Source organism: Equus caballus, chromosome 5, assembly GCF_041296265.1.
Source record: "Equus caballus isolate H_3958 breed thoroughbred chromosome 5, TB-T2T, whole genome shotgun sequence".
NCBI lineage: Eukaryota > Metazoa > Chordata > Mammalia > Perissodactyla > Equidae > Equus > Equus caballus.
Window position 1 is genome coordinate 83,186,509 of NC_091688.1, and position 18,990 is coordinate 83,205,498.

Genomic DNA, 18,990 nt, shown 5'->3' on the forward strand with positions numbered 1-18,990 from the left:
TTTACCAGCAATTCCAAGGCTGTCACCAGGAAATATGGAATCAGGAAAATATTAGTAAGATAATTTGACTTCTAGAGTGGAGAAGTACTGTACAGATGGAGGAATAAGCTCTCCGCCCACCCATGTTTTTAATCAAAATAAATTCTTTAATACTATCTTCATATTACATTCTCTTCCCTATGCAATACCACGGTTAGAGGACAATTGTTTTGAAAAATCTTGTATGTCCTGTCACTAATTTAGCAGTTCAGTTTCCTTAAACATGTGTGTTCACCTTGTTTGTACCTATAACTGCCCCAGGCCATTTTCATTGCTTTCAATACCATCTGTTTCAACTTGAATTTAGCTACTATTTTTAACCCAAGTGTTAATTGCCTCATTAACACCACAAAGCTTCTCCCACAGCTATTCAGCACTTCCAAGCAGCAATTAATTTATCCTGGCCTAAGGGATTCCTCTGGCCTCTGGCCCTCTCCAGATCTCCCAGAACTACCTTTTTAAAGGAACGCCTGTGGTTAGTTAGCCCCAGCTGCTTTTAATTCTTTCACTGATGGCTGTTTCCCCCGAGTGAGGGCTACAATTCAGCTTAAAGGACCTAGATTCTTATTATTTAGGAAACCATTTTTAAAGGACCAAGTAAAGACAGATTATTTTACAAGGTCTCATTACATAGTTCAAAAAGTGACGGGTGTGGTGAGAGCGGAAGACAAGGCTGCAGCATTTATAAAGCCCTTACACGCATCAGGAATTGTGCAGAACACTTATATGCTCTCATAGTCAATATTCACAATACCTACATGATACAATTATCCCAATTTAGAAAAGAGGAAATAGAGGCCCAAACTTGAAACTGGGGGCCAATTTGCTTCAACTATACTCAGTTGTCTATTTGCAAAAGTAGGTAGCTAATGCATTACTAAAGTCCACCCTATCCAGAACATCTCTGCTGCTTGGGTCACCATGGTAACGGATGGGGCGCTTAAATTTTTCAGGAACTGAGAGTCAACTCCTTGTCCAGTTCAGGCTGGTTAAGACCACTGACTCATCAAGTGGACCTGCACGGATGACACTTTGACATCAGGGGCCGAAAACTCCACCCTCAGATCATACTAACGTCACCATCTTGTGAACATGTGTCTTATGAAGTGCCATGAAGCTTGACTACGCTTGCGCAGATCACCAATCAATTACCTCACTTCTCCTCACCTCCAATCATCTATTCCACACTTCAGACCACCTGCCCCTCTATACCACAAATCTCCCTAGTCCCCATTTTCTGGGAGGTGGATTTGAGATTGGTTCTCTGGTCTCCTCACTTGGCTGCTTATGAATAGCAAACGCCTCCTCTTGGTGATTGGGATAATCGAGCAGTGGGCAAAACAAACCTGGCTGGTGACAGCTTCCAAGAGGGAAAACTAGGAATAAAATCTACGTGTGCCCAACTCTGACCATGCGCTGTTAGGAGGTAAGAGAAAAGAGTGGTGATAGGACATTGAGTGAGAGCAGGATGACAGTCTGGACAAGACGGGGAAGAGCAGAGCTGACTGATACCGTGTTCATGTCACAGAGGGAGCCGCTAATTTTCATCATTTATGTGCTTGGTGCTTCAAGCTCAGACATTATTAGAAGGCAAAGTTCTACAAGCAAGACAGCCCAATGACAGAACCCAAAGAGAACTTATTTCCCAAGACGTTTCTGGAGAGCTTCAGACTCAGAACAAACAATTCAAGATAGAAATTTCAGCTTGACCACAGAGATTCCTTAGTATGCTATGCTGGGTTTTTGGATTTAAAGGATCTTTGATCTCCTTCCCACTTCAGAAAAGCTTTTAAGGCTCCACAAAGGACTGCTGGGAAGGCAAGGATTTTGGTAAGGTCGGTCCTATTAATTTTGTCATTAATTCTAATGAATCATCCCCATAAAAATGCAATTCTCTCACTTTGTTTTGATAATTATTAGAGAAAGAAACATTTGTGATCAAATATTTTGAACTAAAGTGGCTGCATTGCTATCATAAACACACAACAAATACACTTAACAATCTCCTGTACTAATTAAAAAGATTGAAAAACCTGGAGAGGGGAAATAATGTTTCTGAGAACAGAGCAGACTGAAGATTCTTTCTTTCTTAATAGTAGTGGTAGTAGCTGCTAACACTTATTTAGGGCTTTCTGTATGCCAGGGACTTTTCTAAATGCTTCAACTTATGTAACTCCTTTTAATTCTCATAATAATTCTATGTGATAAGTACTATTATTATCCCCATTTAACATATAAGAAGTGAACTAACTTATCCAAAGCCACACAGCAGTAAGCGGTGGAGCTGAGGGTCAAACTGCAAGGCCCCTTAACAACTCAGCTGTGCACGAACACCATTATATTTCTCTGATTCAGTTAATTAAGTCTTAGGCCTACAAAGTTCACTTTTCTAATATTTGGGAAGATATTAAGGCCTCCTGACCGAAAAGAAGTTTTAAACAAATTTTCAGAGCCCCAAACTCCTCAGGAAGAACACGGCGTGATAGTCTAGGAGAGGTCTGCTAACTTTGCTGTAAAGGGCCACATGGTAAATATTTTAGGCTTCGTGGGCTGTACAGTCTCTGTTGGAACCACTCAGCTCCGCCATTATAGTGCAAAAGCAGCTATGAACAATATGTAAACCAACGAGCATGGATGTGTTCCAATAAAACTTCTTTACAAATGCAACCAGCGGGTCAATTGGGCCCAGGTGCTGTACTTTGTCGACTCCTGATTCAGAGCATTGGTTTTCAATGCATGATCAGGAGCACTGTCTAGGCACTTGTTGGAAATGCAAATTTGGGGACCCCTATTCCAGACCTAGTGAATCAGAAACTCTAGGGTCCCCACCTCTGTGTTTTAACAAGCCTTCCAGGTCATTCTGATTCATGCTATCGTTTGAGAACCATTGATCTAGTAAAAGGGAACCAACGTTCATTGAATAGCTGCTTTGTGCCAGGTGTTATTTTTTCCTCACAGTATCCTTACAACAATCCTTTCAATTAAGTATTATTCCCTCTTTTACAATTTGTGCAACTAAGGCTCCAAGAAGTTAAATGACTTGGCAAAAATTGAACAACAATTACATAGTGGGGCTGAGATTCAAAGCAATGGCTGCCTGACTCCAAAACATACCTCAGCTAACATAGCTTCAAGATAATCTTGGAAATGAATCTATTCTCACCTGCTGAATTTACAGTTGAAGGAATTAGGGACCAAATAAATTCCAGAGATTTACTCCAGCCTATTTCTCATTGCTCCCAATTCAGTAGTCTTTCCTTTGCACGATGTTGGAATTGCAAAGTGAGCAGAAATCCCCTTCAAGCTCTGGAACAGAATGTGATTACACCTAAACAGGCAATTCCAGGCACTGCCTGGAATGATGGAAAGCTTCTACTCCTTCCAAGGGAAATCTAACAGGTTCTATGCTGCTAAGGCAGATGCTGGAACTGTCTAGTCATCGCCCCATAACTTGGGTCCATGAACATAGTGCTGGAATTTCATCCAGCGTCTCCCCAGTTCCTGGATGTAAAGGCAGAGAGGTGATCTCAAATGTGTGTTAAAAATTTTTTGAAGAATGAGGAAAGGTATTTATTGACTTTCTACAAATGCTAGAAATTATTCTATCTACTTTGCATATATTAGCTCAAATAATCCTTTCAAGAACCAATGAGGTAAGAATTATCCCATTACATAGGTGAGAAAACCAAAAGGTAAAATCAATGTAAGTGAATTGGCCCATGTCCTACAACTGTCTGGGCTCTGTAACCTCAAAGCCCTTGCTTCTCCCCAATGCTGCTGCTGTCCAAGCCCAGATGCCTCCTATTACTTAATGACCTCAGCTGTGAGTTCATAATTTAGAGAGCTGGTCATGTGTCCTCTACCCTAATAGAGTTGCGATATCCCAAAAATAGTGTGCTTTTGGTTGAAAGGTTTTGTGTTTAAATTTTGATTTTACCTCAAAGGAGATTGTTTTTTTAATGCAAACAAAATCAACTCCAGAAATGTGAACAAAAACAATGAATACGAATGAATTTGAAGGATGCTTACCAACACTCCCCAGAATTTGGTGTTTTGGAGCATAATACAAGATCACTTTGTCATAACATCTTTCCCTTCCCCCAGTCTCAGTGTTTTCTCATACATAACTCTTAAAAGTCCCAGCCAGGGGCCCTTAAAGCAATATTTTCCCCATGTAATGGTTTCCTGCACATACAGTTCAAAAACCCCATCTCCTGGAAAATATTATAAAGAACTTCCACAGTATTAGAATGTAACTCACACTCCTTAAACATCAGTAACATTACTTAAACATATCCCCATGTTTAAAACACCTCTTCCTGTAGTTGCTTTTCCATAGTTTATAAATATCCTTCCCCTCCAAAAAATTTAAAAAGGAAAATGAAGTGTGAAGTTCCTGCCTACAAACCATATATTTTAAACAAAATCCAACTGAAGATATTTTTAAAGCATTGTTTCACAAGCAACTTAAAAAATGGAGAAAAAATGATCCCTCTTTTCTGTCAGTTATTACATTAGTTTCCTGGAGCTGCTATAATAAAGTACCAAAAACTTTGTGGCTTAAACGACAGAGACTTATTCTCTCACAGTTCTGGAGCCTTAAAGTCCAAAATCAAGGTGTCGGCAGGGCTGTACTCCCCATGAAGGAGTAGGGAGAAGTCCCTCCTTGCCTCTGCCTAACTTCTCGTGGTGGCCGATGTCCTTGGTGCTCCTGGCCTTACAGTTGCACCACGGCAGTCTCTGTGTCCATCTTCACATGGCCTTCTTCCCTGTGTGTCTGTGTCTCTGTGTCTGAACATCCCTCTCCTTTCTCATATACAGACACCAGTCTTTGGATTGAGGGCCCACCCTAATCCTATGCTTTATCATAACTTGATTATATCTGCAAAGACCCTATTTCCAAATAAGGTCACATCCACAGGTACTGGGAGTTAGGAGCTCAACATAACTTTTGGGGGGACACAATTCAGACAACTACAGTTATCAAGTAAATAAACATACCTATACATTACTTCAGGCATAAGAATAAGCTACAAGTACTTCAAAATCTTCGCTTATATGAGAATTAATTTTTTTCTAGAAAAAAATCTTGGTCTATAGTTAGATTTTTGGTTAATAACCAAAGTATGTATATTTATTGCTTCTGATGGGCATTTATAAAAATTACCATTCTTTATGTCCTTAAAAATTATTCAATAATAATAATTGTAGTAATCACTATATATTAAGATCTTTTTTTGCCCAGCAAATATGTAATGCTATTGATTTTTAATCCTCACAATAATTCTGTGAAGTCAGTACAATTATTATCCACACTTTACAAATGAGAAAACTGAGGCCCAGAGATGTTAAGTAGCTTGTCCATTGTCACACAGGTAAGTAGTAACTGATGAGGCCAGGATTCAAGTTTTAAAGTTGGCCAACATCTATTTCTTTGGTAAAGAATGCCTATTTCATTCCACTGAGTCAGGAAAGCACATGAGGGCAGTTTGGACTGAAGAAGATGGAATGCCAACATGTTACCTTTCATTGGAGTCTCCTAGGCCAAAGTAACTGGAACAGGTGTCTTTTTCCGGTGTTCACTCGATAGCGAAGATTTGTCAAGCACACTTTCCATGGGTTAGGCACTAGGGATTTAAATAAATAAATAAATAAGATACAGACTTTAAAGCAGCCTACCCTCTAATGGTCACCAAGCTAGCTAAAGGATGTTAAATCATTATGAATTCTTCCATCTTCTGCTATAACTCTCAAAGCAAACCATAGGACTTTCTGTTTGTCTTTGTGCAACCCAGATTAGTTCAAATTAATACGCATCCACATCATACAAATAGCAGAACATGAGATAGTCAGAGACAGGTCAGAGTGGGGAAGTAGGGGGAGAGGAGAGGAAGGCCAGGAGAGGAAGGGAAAGAGGGTGGGGAGGAAGAGGGAGAAGGGAGTGAAATCGGTAAACTTGCAGCACCAAAATGTTCTTTTAGATGAGGGCTAGTATTTAACACATTTAGAGGGGAAGCCGGAGGATACAAATCACTGTGGATCTTTGGTTCAGGGTCGCAGCCGCCTTAGCCCCCAGCCATATAGGAGGAATGCCACGGACTGGATGAAAGCAGGAAGCTGTTCTGCAGAGTTATGCAGCAATGGACATAGTGTAATTTCTCTCCAACAGTGGCTGCCCCTGAATGACTGCCAAAAGAATTTCACAATCTAATCCCCAACTGCCCTTCATTCCACAACTGGTAAAACTGAAACCTCTAGTGGAATAGTGATGGCTCAGAGTTGTACAGCAACAGTGCTTTTTACTTTGATTCCTGACAGCCCACAGGAACACCCAAACATACTCATTGTTATTGCTCGTGTTCCTCCAGTTGTGTCAGCACCAGTTTCATGTTTGTGTTTGGTACATTGTAGGCATTTTACTTCAGTGTAACGTGTGTGGCACAGAGTTATTTCTAGCCTACTGTAGCCGAGAGATAATGCTTACACAGGGTGGAAGAAAAAGAAAGAAATCATTTCATCACAAGATTAAACAGATGCTCATTCCCCCCTCAAAGAAAAAAAAACCTTGAAGTTTTTGATAAGTCACTTTGGAAACAAACATTTTCTTTACCATAACTTTGATTCCAATTCTAAAATAACTCAAGGAAGAGTCAAAATTAATGCTATTCACATTTATTTTTTTTTAATTTAATGAAGCTATTTAAAGGTAATAAAATAGAAAGGAATAGTTTGTGCATGAATAAGTCGTGATCAATTTTAAGTGTGTTAATGAATCAATAAAATTATCACTATCATGAATAAGTGGTGATCAATTTTAAGTACAAGTGTTAGTGAATGAATAGAACTATCGCTATCTTCTGCCAGCCTCTCTCACACCTCCTATGCAACATGAACAAAACCTGAGTCATCATCATTCCTTCCAAACTTGCTCCTGTTCCTAGATTTCCTATGGAAATTGATGGGACAATTACCATCTAGTATCCAAGCCAGAAGGCAAAGTCATCGTATGCTTGTGGAGGACTTCTGCTTCTGGATAAGACTGAATAACTGGCACAGGACTAGCCTCCTGCCATAAACAACTATAAAACTAAACAGAATACATGAGGCAATTCTTTCTAGGCATTGAACCAGAGGTAGCACAAAACTAATCTCTGAGAGAAGGAAAGCTCACAAGGTGAGCCTCACTCTTGCCCTCCTCAGGGAAACTTTCTTGACCCTGGCCCAGTAGGCTGGAGTCCAAGCAGTGCTGGAGGATATTGGAGTTCCAGCCCAATCAAAATGGAGAGACTGAGTTAATATCTCATTAACATCCCAGCCATTTAGCTGAAATGCCAGTAAGGCCATACCTTGTGAGTAAGAACCACATTCTAGAATAAGACCTACCTGAGGTCTACTGTAACAAAGTCTCAACTTCCAAACTCTGTGTCCCCTGTAGAGATAAATATGACCAAGTGACAGGAACATGGAAAACACCTTGAACTTTCCACAGAACCATGCTAACAAAGTGTAACTCTGAGGTTACCCAAGTTCAAGTTGTTCAGCCAGCAATTTAACTACTTCTAGAACAAAAATCAACACTCTTCACAAGAAAGTAACAAAGTCCACTGTCTCTTCAATGAATCATCTACAAAGTTTTATATAGAAAAAAATTATTAGACATGCAAAGAAATCTGATAGTCAAGGAAAAGTCAGTTAATATGAACCAACCCCGAGAGTGCTCACATGTTAGTTTTAGCAGATAAAAAAACTTAAAATACCTATTAGAAATATGTTAAAAGAACAAAAGGAAAATGTGTTCAAATAAGTAAAGGAATATATAGTCTTAATGAAGGACCAGATAAGATATCTCAGCAGAGAGCCAAAAACTGTAAAAAACAAAAACAAAAACAAACAGAAATTCTAGAATGGAAAATTACAGCTAAAATTAAAAATTCACCAGACAGGCTTAACAGCAAATTATAGATGGCTGAAGAATCAGTTACCTTGAAGAAAAATCCAGGAATTTTCTAATTGCAGAACAGAGAAAAAAAATTAAAAAAAATTAACAGTGCCCCATGGCCTGTGGAATAATATCAAATGGTTTAACATACATGTAATAGAGTCCCCAAAAGTGAGGATAGTAAGGATAGAGAAGAATATATATTTGAAAACATGATCACTGAAATTTTCCTATATTTGTTTAAAAAACATTGATTTCTATCCAAGAAACAAACAGCATTAAAGAAAAAAAACTATCAAATTGTTGAAAACCAAAGAGAGAAAATCTGGAAAGTAGAGGGAAAAAAGACATTAAATACAGGAGAATAATGATACAAATAATGGCAAATTTATCAGCATCAATAGGGGCCAGAATGCAATGGAATAATATTTCTAAATTGCTGAAAGAAAAACATTGTTGATCCAATTTTGGGAGAATTGTGGAAATAATCTTCAAAAATTCTTATAACGAAGACCTGTATTTTAAGCAATGATAAAGGGTATTCTTCAGGCTAAACGGGAATGATACCATATGGAACTCCAGTCTATAGCAAGGTATGGAGGGCATTGGAAATAGTAAATAAATGGGTAAATATAAAAGTCACTCACCATTTAAAAGAAAAATAACAACATTGTAAAGTGAGATTGACAGCTATGTTGGAGTAAAAGATATGACAATAACACAAAGGGAGGGCAGGCAAATAGAGTTATATTTTTGTAAGATTATTACAATTGTGACATGGGAAGTATGAAGAGTCAGGTATAAAGAGAGAAGCGGTAAAATACTGGACTATAAATAGTCTTTGATAAATTAAATATGCCTATTGTTAGTGCCAGAGCAACCATTTAAAAATTAAAAACAAAAAGTTATTGTTAAGAAGCCAATAGAATAAATAAGAGGGATACTAAGAACATATTTGATTAACCTAAATAAAGGCAGGAAAGGAGAAACAGGAACAAAAATTTGAAGGGACAAATGGAAATCAAATAGTAATATGATACATACATTATCCATAGCAGTTTTATTTATAATAGTCCCAAACTGGAAACAACCCAAATGTCCACCAACAAGGAAATGGATAAATAAATCATACATTTATACAATGGAATACACTGTGCAACAACAAAAAAGGAGCACACTTGACAACATGGATGACTCTGAAAAACAACTGAACGGAAGGAGCCAGACAAGAGAGAACATATTACACGGTTCCATTTGTATGAAGTTCTAGAAAAGGTAAAACGAATTTATAGTACTAGAAATAAAATCAGTAGCTGCCAGGGGCAAGGATGAGGAAGAGGATTGACTGCAATGGACATGAGAGAACTTTCTAGTGTGATGGAAATATTCCATATCTTGTTTGAGGTGATGGTGTCAATAGGTATATACATTTGTCAAAGACATCAAACGGTACGCTTAAAATGAAGCATTTTAAAAACACTTCTATGGAATCTATTCTCTTCCGCTTGCTAAGTGGCAACTTCAGGCATATTGATACCAGTCCGGGTTCTTTCTAGAATGTCATACTGACCCCGTATAATCACTTGCTGATGGTTTCCAGGGTTTTGCTTTTTCATTTTGTTTTTTGGTAGACATTGATTATTATCCCATCATCTTTCATCAAGAAGAAAACTTGTAGGAGTCACACAATGGTAGTTAGTACCAAACAGTTACTAAAGTTTCCTTGTATTTCTGATTTTTTTCCCAAGTAAAACTCCACACGTTGGAACCATCTGGCTTATTTCTTAGCAAGGGAAATACTGGAGTGGTTTTTTAAAGTGAAGTTTTCTTCCTGGGAAAGTAACTTTTCCCCTAAATAATGTACAGAATTGTGGAAATTTATAATTTTTTAGAAATATGATTTTAAGGAGTTGTCTGGGTACTTTATCTTTTATTTCAATTGCTTTGGCAGTTCTTAAGCAAACATTTGACAATTCCTAGGAAATGCAACATGCCATAGCTATTTAAAAGTTGATTTTATTACATCATTTTTCTCCTAATCATCTTGGACTGATGATTTCACATTTGATTTGGAAAAAATCCCAGTTTATCTAAGTTTAGATAATAATGTCTACGCATTTGATATTAATGTTTTCTCATTATTCATTTACTCAGTAGACTTTAATAGTAATTTTAAAATTCACATCACACACACACATGTATGGTTGGAAAACATTTAATAGTAGCATATTGTGACAATTTTGTTTGGAAAACTCTTTTTACTTAAAAGTAACATATTGAGCTATGTTTGGAAAATGTCAAAGTTTAATATGAAAAATAAAATATATTTTGAAATATTTCTTAAGAGGCTGGACTTGGAAAGGGACTTGTTGAGGGACAGCTGATGTAGGATAGGGAGAATAGAATATGGTAATAATCTTTAAAATGCATTTGAATTTAAAAGGAATCCTTGAGAGAGGATAAGCTAGGAAGTATAGAGAAAACAAGACATCTGGCAGAGGAAAGGATGCTTTCCATCACATTTAAGTACTTTCTTGTAAATTCTGAAAAAGACTGTCATGAGAACAGCCGTCATATTGGGGGAAGGAATGAGATTTGATATAAGGAAGAATAAATTCATAGAATAATTTCCTAGCACAAAATGCCCTCCTGTGGTTGTTGTTTCCTTCAAAGACCAATGCCATGGCATCTCCTCCAATTGTCCCATCCCTTGGTGAGCTCCCTATCTTCTAAAGTCCCCTTAGCTCCATACTGTCTGGAACACTCATATAGCATGGAATGGGCAACTTGGTACTGTATTTGCGATAAGTTTTACAGCCTTCGGAGGGCAGCAGTTGTGCCTTTTCGCATTTGTATCTCTAGAGCCTAGGACAGTGTTGACATGGAGTAGGTCCTCCTCAGTGATGATGAGATGTTATCGGTAGAGTATAACATGTCCTTCTGACATCTTTCCAACTAACACTACAGCACTCCATCTTTACCACACTGTATGATAATGGTCCCTTTACTTGGAAGAATTCTCCTCTAGACTATGAGTTGTTTTTTTTTTTAAAGATTGGCACTTGAGCTAACATCTGTTGCCAATCTTCTTTTTTTCCCTTCTTCTTCTCCCCAAAGCCCACTAGCACATAGTTATATATTCTAGTTGTAGGTCCTTCTGGTTGTGCTATGTGGGATGCCACCTCAGCATGGCCTGATGAGCTGTGCCATGTCCACGCCTAGGATCCGAACCAGTGAAACCCTGGGCCACCAAAGTGGAGTGTGGGAACTTAACTACTCGGCCACAGGGCTGGCCCCATAGGCTATAAGATTTTTGAGGGCTGAAATGTTTTATGCATCTCCTTACTCCCAATATTTTGCACATCCTAAGAGTCTAAGAAATATTTGTAGGACAAAAGTACAAATGAGGGAACTGAACCAGGAAGGGTGGATTTTAGTTCTCTACCACTAACTTGTTTAGAAATATTGAGCAAATGACTTAGCATCTGTGTCTCAGTTTCTTCATATATATATAAAGTGAAGGAGTAAGATTAATAATTAAAGGCCCCTCCCAGCTCTAAAATTCTATGATTTGATGATAATGGTGATAGCTTATGATAGAAAGATACTTTAGTTCAAAAATTGAGCCAATGAACTAGATAATGTCAATTCTTAGCAATTGGTTTTCTCCTGCCTCCAAACCTCTCATCACCTGGAACTTTAAGGACCTCACACAGCTTGCTGAAGATTTTGGGGATGTCATTATATCACAAATAGCTCCTCATCAGAAAAAGACTGGAGACCCCAGACCCTGGAGAAGAGGTGTGAAAAGGGAATTCACACTAATAGTTCATCAAGTGAGGCAACCTATTTAGACTTTGAACCAAAGGCTAATTTACTAAGCATCCTTGGTCCTCTTCCATTGCCTGCTCAGGAAGAACATCAGTTAGTTTGAGGAGTTCTCTAAATCAAAGGTACAGAAACCCTGCGTATCCTGCATATATTTCTTGAGCATTATGTACCTACACTGTTATCAGCTCTTTATGTATTACAACATTTCTCATAATAATCTCATTTGACAGGTGAAGAAACTGAGGCAAAGATAGCCAAGGTTATACAGGTAATAAATGATAGAGATGCAGTTCAGATCCTTATTGTCTGAGCCTGAAAGGATATTAGAATGGTGCAGTTTTTATAGAAACCTCACTTTCTCAGGGACGGGTATGAGTGGGGTGTCAAAAAATGAATAATTCAGGCTTTAAGTCAACAAGGATTATTGCCTTCATTCCCAAACAGCTTTGCCTATGTAAAGACTATAGAGATGATTCCCAGACTGTTCGTATTTGCTTGGAAAGCCAGTTACCATTCCTCAGAGAGCAGCAATGGGATTACATTAACTGGTGATCTGAACTTCATCCAGGTCTGGTGTGTCCCAGGAGCAGGCCTTGTCTGAGAGAATGCAGCTGTGCTGTCAGTCAGCATGTTGAGGCAGGTGGGCCTTGTTATGAGTTACGGAACCAAATAAAGGACCCAATGGAAAGGGTCCTCTTTCCTTCCAGCCAGAAGATGGAATATTTATCAAGTGTCTCTTTAGAGAGGTTTACTCTGTCGCTTTCCATTTCCCCGGGATTCTGCAAGCCTTGTGATTTGGGACACAGAACAAGAATAATTCTGGTTTATGTTCTTATTCATATTTCCTTTATTCGTTTTGTTCCCTATTCATATTTAATAACTGTAAATAAAACTGTAACACACACAGAGCCTTCCTTTGATACAGGGGGAGTTGTCTTCCAAAGTGCTGGCAAGTTCTCTTACTCATCCTACTGGAACCAAAATGTTTTGGCTAGTAAGTCTCAGACTTTCAGCAAGCATTATTTATAAGAGGAGCATAGTTATTATATTGGCTTATATTCCCAAAATATTTGCAGCAATTTCTAAGTAGGATATGCCTAGCCCTTGACTTGGAAGACTAAAAAAGGCTCGTGTATTTCTCCTTAATGAATTCAATCAGTCCTGGAAACCTCAAGTATTAAACAAGTAAAAGTCCCCCCGGGTTTTTTTAATTCACGTTGTTTTATGATGAAACAGTAGGTTTTTCTAATCATTAAAAAGTATACTCCTAGCATGGAAAACAAATCCTCAGCAGGGAATGAAGCCCTCCTGGGACATCCAGACAAGTGGTTGTCCTGCTTCTGACAACAGCCCCAGGGGCTGGGAATTCACTTTGAACAAAAGGATTTTTTTTCCCCATTTTTTGGAGGACTCTAATTTTTAGAACATTCTTCTCATATGGCGCTGAAATTGTATCCCTGCAGATTTCACCTTCATGATATTCTTTCTTGCTCTTAATTGTGGGCTTCTCTTTCTCTGCTAGGCCCATAAATTTTAGTGTTTCTTTCTTATTTCACACACTGTCCTTGGACAATCTATGGTTTCAGGGTTCACCTACTCAGTGTTAAGGATATCTCAAGCCCAGACTTTCACACTGAGCTCTAGATAAATATATTCAACCACCAACTGGTCATATCCACCTGGCTGCCTCACAGGTACCTCATATTCAATTTATCCAAAACTGTTTTTACCTTTCCTTAGTCTCCAGAATTTGGTGAATGATGCTACCATCCTCCCAATATCCTAAGTCAGAAGCCAGGAAGTCATCTTGGATTTCTCCCACTCACAGCTCATCAGTTATTGAGCCCTTTTGATATTGCCCTGTTAAAATGTCATATATCTCTTTCTCCCCAAATTCACTACCAAAGGTCTTCATTGCTTCTTGACTGTTAATTATAAAAGCTTTTAATTATATTGTCTCCTTGCTTCAGGCTTCACCCCCTTCAGTCTTTTTCCTTAACCCCTCCAGAGTGAACCACCCAAAATTTAAATCTCTTGACACCACCTGCTCAAAATTCTTAAATGGTTTCATCTTGTGAGAGGATAATCCTAAATGCATTTGATGACTTTTAAGATCCTATAGACACATCCATCATGATGGCTATTTTTAATATATGAAGAACTCCTACAACTCAACAAACAACCTAATTAAAAAATGGGCAAAGATTTAAGTAGACATTTCTCCAAAAAAAGATATGCAAATTGCAAATAAGCACATGAAAAGATAATCAACATTACTAATCTTTAGGGAAATGAAAATTAAACCACAATGAGGTGCCACTTCACACCCATTGAAATGACTACTACAAAAACCCCACAAAATAATAAATATTGGCAAAGATGTGGAGATATTGGAACTCTTGTGCACTGCTGGTGGAAATGTAAAATGGTGGTGCCACTATGGAAAACAGTGTGGTGATTCCTCAAAAAATTAAAAGTGAATTATCACATGATCCAGCAATCCTACTTCTAGGTACATACCCAAAAGAATTGAAAGCAGGGATTCAAACAGATATATTTGTACAATCATGTTTATGGTGAAATTATTCACAATAGCTAAAATGTGGAAGCAACCCAAGTGTCTTACCAGTGGATGAATGGATAAACAAAATGTGGTATATACACACAATTTGCCTTAAAAAGGAAGGAAATTCTGACACATGCTACAACACTGATGAAACTTGAAGATATTGAGTGAAATAACCTTATCACAAAAGGACAAATACTGTACAACTTGTCTTATATTAGGTACTTAGAGTAGGTAAATTCATAGACACAGTAGGTAGAATGGTGGTTGCTAGGAGCTGGTTGGAGGGGTGAATAGGGGTAATGTTTCATAAGTGCAAAATTTCCTCTTAAGAAGATAAAAAAAGTTCTGGATCAGAGGGTGGTGATCGTTGTCCAACAATGTGAATGTACTTAAAGCCACTGTACACTTAAAAATGGTTAAAATGGTCAATTTTGTCATGTATATTTCACTACAATTTAAAAAAAGAAAGATCTTGTAGAACCTGATTCTTAACTATCCGTTCTTGTTAACAGCACTTGCTCCAGCAGTCCTGAACCGCTTATAACTCCTCAAATACACTAGGAGTTTCTGATTCTCATGAACCAGTGCTTTCCTGTGTGTTGCCTGGTAATTTCTTACTCCTTCTTCGAGTTACTGCTCAAATCTAGGGTGACTAACCATCACCCTGATTTGCCTGGAACTAAGGGGTTTCCCAGAATTTGGGACTTGCAGTGCTCCAATTAGGAAGGTCTCAGGCAAATTGGCACAAGTTGGTCACCCCACTCAAATCCCAACATTATACCATTTGCAAATTTGATCAGCATCCGCAAATATTCTGAGTGTCCTTGTTTAAAAACTTGAAAACTTCAACTTGGAAAGAATCAACATCAGAATTCTATGTGCTGGAAGATATTTATGCAGATTCATATCTATTTATTAATTGACATCTCTTGAGCAATTATATATTCTTTGGCTTGTGCTATCATCTAAAACATATTTCTTTCTTTTCTCTATAAGAGTATCATAAAAATCTAGTCAAATGCCTTGCTGAGATCCAGATACACTGTATCAAAATGCATTCTGTTCCTTTGATCCACCAGTTTTGCCAACCTGTCCAATACAGATTTTCTTTGTGAACGCATACTGGCTTCACATGGTCATAGTGTGTGTGCGTGTGTGTATATGTGTGTGTGCCCTTGGGAGTGCATATGCGTATCTGAATAATCCTTTCAATTAACCCCTCTAGAACCTTACCTTGGACCAACATTGATTGACTTATAAAGAAATATCCTACTCTACTCTGTACCCACATTGCCACAGATTTCATAAGTTTTCAAAAATATTGAAGCCAATAAAGGGAATGAAAGATTTTCTTCTCCTGACTGTATTAGATTTAGAAGCCAGTACTATAAGCAGTGTCTTTGTTACTGAAATATGTCTCTCACAGCACAGACTTGGGATCTACCTGCTAGGACCTGGTGAACTGGCTGAGTCTGAAGCAAACAAAATCTAGGATTCTTAGGAATGTTTGTTTCACATGTAAACTAGCCATGGGAATACACATTTATTTACAGGGAGACAAATACAGGTCTTGATTAGTGGCAAATCATCCACATTAAAACCAGTAATTGCTACCCTGTGGAGGGATTTGGAGACAGATGCACCTCAGTTTAAACTGATAGCTTAAATAATTGCAACGTTTGTTTTATTTTGTTTCCAAGTGGAAACAGGGCTGTGTCTGGCTGTTCTGGGTTTGCACCATGCAGCTAGGGAAGAGAGCCCTTTCCCTCTGTGAGAGGTTAGTTTATTGCCTGCCTGCAGTACAAGCTTCATGAGAGTTGCAAATAAGAAACAAATTTCAAATGCAAAGAAGAAAACGAGTTTGTATTTATTACACAAGATAAATTCCTGGCATTGAAATCTTTAGCTGCTCAATATGTTCAATCCCAGAAACTTCTGCTCTATTTCTTTATTTTGGAACAATAAACGGATTCAGTTTTCTCATCATGACACCATTCCTGAAGTACATTGTCTTAGAGTAAAATGTCAACCAACCAGCATGATAGTCATTACCTAAGAATAGTAAAAATCACAATGTTACTACTGTTGTTATTATTGTTATCATCAGGAAGACCTGTAACCCTAATATGACTCTGCCACTGATTAGCTTTGTCTTGTAGTCTGTTTCATGATTTGTAAAATTGGGATAAACAGTGCCTGGACTGTAAACCTCAAAGGATGCTTGGGAGTTGGTGACATTTACTGAGCGTGCTCTGTGTGCCAGAATGTTTGGCACTTTACATTCATCTTCACAGCAGCCCCATGAACATGAATGGTAGTATTACCCTCATTTTGCAAACTGGGAAACTGATGCTGAGAGAGATTAAATAATGTACCTGAGATCCCATGGCTTCCAGGATTTGATCCCATACTGAGCTGAATCCACCCTGCCTATAGCACATGCATGCACTTTTTCAGCTATAAGCTATAGACCTACCATAGAAATGTAGGTACATGAAAAGAGCACTGGTTCTCTCGTCCAGAGTGAGATGGGGATTTTACACATTCCTGTGGATTTCCTAAAAACCCTATATGATTTCACTGATTTCTTAAGCCAAACGTAACAAGGTTAGTGGAATCTTTCAGAAGTATCACATAACAAAGCTGATGTTTATACAATATTAAAAGCATCACCTATTATTTACATAAATGTGCTTAATGTCAATGCATTTAAAAGAAGCATTCAACACAAAGCTGATATTCATTCATGATATTCAAGTACTGCTTAACCTTCATATAATGGAAACAATTGTTTATGCAATCTGGTCCATGAGTTCAAAAAATCTTTCCTTTTATATGCCTTCTTTTATAAAATCTCAATGGGGGAAAAATTTCATCTCAGCTACTGTCGTCCAACACCGTTTCTCTTGCATTTTATTCAAACCAAAAATTTTTAGGAAGAACTTTCATCTCTCCTAGAATTAGTCTGGTTACTCTTGAAGACACACTCTAATTCTTTCCATTTCTTGTATTTCCTAAATATTTTCTACCCACATTTAGTATTTCTTTAACCAAAGTAATGCTCCATACTCTTGGGCTGGCACTAATGGAATTCTGAATACTTTCCCCTTGAATATATACTCCAAAATATATTGTTCTGGTCCTAGGATACATATATTTTGTTTTACACATTGGATATAGTGGTTATGAGGGTGAGGAAATTTAAAAAATTAAATACTCTCTGAGAAGAAAATGATCAGTGATTACAGTGGGCAGATACTATCCTAAATTCCTAATTTTGAGACAGTTTAAACATCAAAGTGATTTTGCATTTCTTTTCATTCTAGTCAATATTAACACAAACTAGTCCCTTAATTTAAAGGACTGTTGGAACTGTTATAGAGTCTTTAAACATGACTAAAGTTTCCTCCGAGGAGAGAAATGATTTGTATGTCATCCAACTAATGCCTTCGGGTCAATCTATTTCCTAAATTAAAATGTGGAAACATGAGCTGAATAGATAGACTTAAAATAAGGAGCAGCAATGAAAGAGAAAGAAACTGATTCTTGAGTCTTGTCTCTCTCTCTCTCTCTCTCTCTCTCTCCACACACACACACACACACACAACAGGTGCACAGGAAAAGAATTTTGATTTAATAATCTGTGTGCAAACACTAAACAAAATAAAATAGAAAAATAGCTCTACATGGTTAATTCATGTGGTTAGTATAAGCTTTAGTGTTTGCTTCAACAAAATGGGAGACAAGTACTATATCATAGTGAATGTGAAAGCCTAAGAATTGTATGTCAGGAAAAATAATTTTAGAAGGTGCAATTCAAAGGGTAAATTTAGAAAGTTTTATCTTGGAATTCATGCCAATCTGAAACCTTTGAGATCTTTGAATAAACAAAAGTGTGACCGTGTTGGAAATCTTATTTTAGAGCACAAGAGGGTCAAATATAATCATTTGGATTCATTTTCCCTATTGGATGAGAGCCAGTGGAATCAAGTGTAGTTACACTGAATCCTGCTATTAATCACGCGCTCTTATTTTCAGGTCTGCCGGGAAACAACTGTGGCAGACAGATTGAGCTGGCATGGAGAGATCAGAAATAGGAGAGCCCTTTCTATGAAAAGACCTAGATGAGCCTCAGAGAAGGAGTCATGGACAGACTGGAGAAATGTGAGGTGTTTGAAGCTAAAAATCAAAAGGATTTATTTTTGGTGGGGAAAAAAATTAACCCCCACCATAATCTTTCACAAAGCTATTGAGTAAATAGTAATTCTTTTTTTTATTTTTTATTTTTTTGCTGAGGAAGATTTGCCCCTGAGCTAACATCTATTGCCAATCTTCCTCTTTTTTTTGCTTTAGGAAGATTAGCCCTGAGCTAACATCTGTGTCAATCTTCCTCTACCTTTATATGTGGGTCGCTGCCACAGCATGGCTGACGAGTGGTATAGGTCTGCACCTGGCATCAAAATCTATGAACTTGGGCTGCTGAAGCAGAGCATGCCAAATTTAACCACTAGGCCATAGGGCTGGCCCCACTATAGTAATTCTTTATATACTTGAAAACAAAATTGTTTCAACCTAAACCTTTTTTAAAATATTTCTTTAAATGTTAGAAGTT

General features: G+C 37.8%; 1 long non-coding RNA gene across 3 annotated transcripts in view; it reads right to left on the minus strand.

The window, feature by feature from the left end:
• Positions 1-18,990, minus strand: part of LOC111773604 (uncharacterized) — a 196,070-nt gene that overhangs the window by 111,859 nt on the left and 65,221 nt on the right. For all 3 annotated transcript variants that reach the window (XR_002808244.2, XR_011438848.1, XR_011438847.1), the window contains exon 2: positions 5,563-5,666. This is a non-coding gene — a long non-coding RNA (uncharacterized lncRNA). The remainder of the gene's footprint in view (positions 1-5,562; positions 5,667-18,990) is intronic.